The sequence below is a fragment of the Vicia villosa genome, linkage group LG4 (genome assembly GCF_029867415.1).
Source record: "Vicia villosa cultivar HV-30 ecotype Madison, WI linkage group LG4, Vvil1.0, whole genome shotgun sequence".
In the NCBI taxonomy this organism is placed as follows: Eukaryota; Viridiplantae; Streptophyta; class Magnoliopsida; order Fabales; family Fabaceae; genus Vicia; species Vicia villosa.
Genome location: NC_081183.1, coordinates 81,032,474 through 81,035,892, shown reverse-complemented (window position 1 = coordinate 81,035,892; position 3,419 = coordinate 81,032,474).

Sequence of the window (3,419 nt, the reverse complement as noted above, 5' to 3'; positions counted from 1 at the left end):
TCGAACCTTTTGTTTATATCCGACGAATGGATAGATTTTTAAAGGGAACAAGGATAAAGACCTCCTAACTCAGGGTAGACCTCCTAGTTTGCTTGCTCAAAATCAAAACAAACAAAATTCTCATACACTGTTGTTTTTTTAAAACGAATTTTCCAAAAGACAATATTTTGTATACATCCAAACACGGATCATTACAAAATTAACGATCTTTTCAAAACATCTTTCGAAAGATAAACAAGCATTTGTATATATCCGCACAAGGATCATTACAAATTCTATTTGCAAAGGTATTTCAAAAACACAGGTAAAGCATTCCGAATCAATTGAAAAGTAAAGCAAATGAGCTAAGCAAACTAAAGAGCCCATGGATAACCATGGATACAAAGGGTGCTAACACCTTCCCTTTGTATAACCTACCCCCTTACCCAGAATCTCTCAAAGGTCTTTTTTCTGTTTCTTTTATAAACCTTTCCTTCATTGGATAAAATAAAAGGTCGGTGGCGACTCTGTAAACTTTTTCAAAAGTGACGCGAAAGCGTCCGATCGACAAAAAAGAGTCAGTTCACGTATCCCACCCACGGAGGGGTATGGCCCGAAAGGACGGTCCACAGAACTGGCGACTCTGCTGGGGAATACAAATTCAAAATGTTTTCAAAAGGGGTTACCTTTAGAGTATAGATCATTTCGATGTTTTCAATTGTTTGATCTGATTGCTTTACTTTTCACAGGTTTACTTGGGTACTTTGCTTGTGTGAAAGATTCTAACCCGAATCTCGAGATACCTTAAGTATATGACAATAGACCAAGGAAACTGTACGGCATGTACCGATACGGTTAATCTGGTAGTCATCGTTAGTGTGATACTTTGGTTTATACTGATGTCCCTTGAAAGCGATCAAGGAGTATATTAGGCTTCCGAAGTGTCATTAACACTAATTTGTCTTAGAACCTTTTAGTTGAACTTGACTTGTGGCCTATTAAGTGGCTAGCTTTGAAATTGATCGAAGCTAGTTATCCTCGAGGAATATTCTTGATCGGCCGTCCGAGCGCCGTATTGAGATGTTGTCTCCAAGGATCATAGAACCCGAATACTATTCTAGGACAGGTTTTCAACCAACTCAACTTCAGAGGGGAGGGTATCACCTATCAACCTCATGCAAGCCTTTAAACCTAAGGCTATTGTTTGATTTGTTTTTGTGTGCCACATGTTTGCATCATAAACACATCATTTTTCACTACACATTTCAAGGATCAAAGAGTTTACTTTTGTTTTTGCAGGTAATGGCTCCCGCCACCAGAGATTACATCCGAATCAATATCTCAACGGTGCCATCTGAACTCAAAGTCTTGGTAGCAGAATTCCCCAGGAATGCTCAATTCACTGAAAAGCATGGTCACCTACTCCATTTGGTTACCTCAAAGTTTGAAGAAGACATGATACGGGTCCTGTTCCAGTTCTTCGACCCTGAACATCATTGCTTCACATTTCCTGATTACCAGTTGGTACCCACTTTGGAAGAATTCTCTGAATTAATTGGATTACCAATCCGAGATCAATTACCTTTCACTGGTTTAGAAAGAAAACCAAAACCTGAAGTCATTGCTGCTGCTTTACATCTGCAAAAGTCAGAAATCAAATCCAATTGGGAAACAAAGAGTGGAGTTGAGGGTTTGCTTGCCAAATTCTTACTGGAAAAGGCTCGACTACTGCTAGAAAACAAAAGTTATCCAGCTTTTGAAGAAGTTATGGCTCTTTTGATCTATGGGTTGGTTTTGTTCCCTAATTCCGACCAGTTCATAAGTGTACACATCATCAACCTTTTCCTAATTCGCAACCCGGTACCAACATTGCTGGGAGACATCCTACACTCTCTACACACTCGTACCACGAAGAAGCGAGGAACTCTCATGTGCTGTATACCACTGCTGGCTAGGTGGTTTACATGTCATCTTCCCCGATCAGTACTGAGAAATGAACAAAGAGCACAATGGTCTTACAGAATCATGTCTTTATCTCATTCAGATATCCGATGGAACAACTTCTTTCAAAGAGACATTACTATCATTGATCATTGTGGAGAATACCCTAATGTGCCACTCCTTGGCATTAAAGGAGGTATCACTTACAATCCCTCTCTAGCTCTACGCCAATTCGGATATGCAAGAAGCAACGGTCCTCATGACATGATTATCCGTGGCATTGTGTTTGATTACGAGAATGATTCTCACAGACACCGACGAAGATTCATACAGGCTTGGGACAGTGTCTATAGAATAGAAAGCAAAACTCTGGGGCAATGGAATTCTATTCCTATGGAACTTTACCTCAGATGGGTGCGTACTCATGCTCAAAAACTCATGATGCCCTATCCCGCTGTTCTACCTGTGACTATCGAATCAGAAGTCGAAGGTTACGAACCTCAAGTTATTCTACACCCGGATATGCCAACTGACTTGGAAGAGTTGCAAAAATCCTGGGTTCAACTCAAAGAGGAAAGAGACACCTTCAAAGAACACTGTCAGGACTATGAGAGAAGGCTATTCGAGCTCACCAGACAGCTTCAAGAAGAACAAAGAATCAACGCATTCCTGGGGACAAAGAAAAAGCGCCCACGGGAGACCTGAAAGATCATTTATTTTATTTTCTGTCTTGTAAGCCCAAATGAGGCAAAGAAAAAGAAATAAATTGATTAACTAACGTTTGTTTCTTCTTTAACAAATCTAAACTCTAAGATCCTTGAAACATTGCACACACATTTCACTTCATGCATTGCATATACATTTCATACATTGCATTCATATACATTGCATATACATTTCATACATTGCATACACATGGCATCCAGTCATACACATTGCATAACAGGTTCACATGACGGATTTCTCATCTTCTCGCTGTTTATTTCAGTCAGAAGAGATGGAATCTGAAATGAGTATCAAGAATCTCGAAGCGCAGAATGCCCAAGTGCAAGTGGCAATTCTGGAACTGGCAAAGGGGCAACAAGAGCTGAAAGCCCTGATACTCAAGAAGAAGAAGAAGCCTAAAGGATCTGTAGGTGTGAGTCACCTGAGAAGAAAGATCAAAATTCCAGTCAAAAAGTTCACAAAGCCACCGATCCCTGAAACAGTCGGTGATGATGAACAAGAAGACAATCAAAGCAACCAGGGTTCTGCTAAACCCTCTCTCTCTTCAAATGAAGGAGATGATCACTCTGGGGACGAACCTGATGATGAAAAATACCAACAGCTGGAAGATCGTATGAAAGCTATGGAGATACAAAAAATACCTGGCTTAGATTTCAATGATCTGGGGCTCATCTCGGATGTTGTTATCCCTCCAAAATTCAAAGTTCCAACCTTTGCAAAGTATGATGGAGTTTCTTGTCCAAAACTACATTTGAGATCTTATGTGAGGAAGA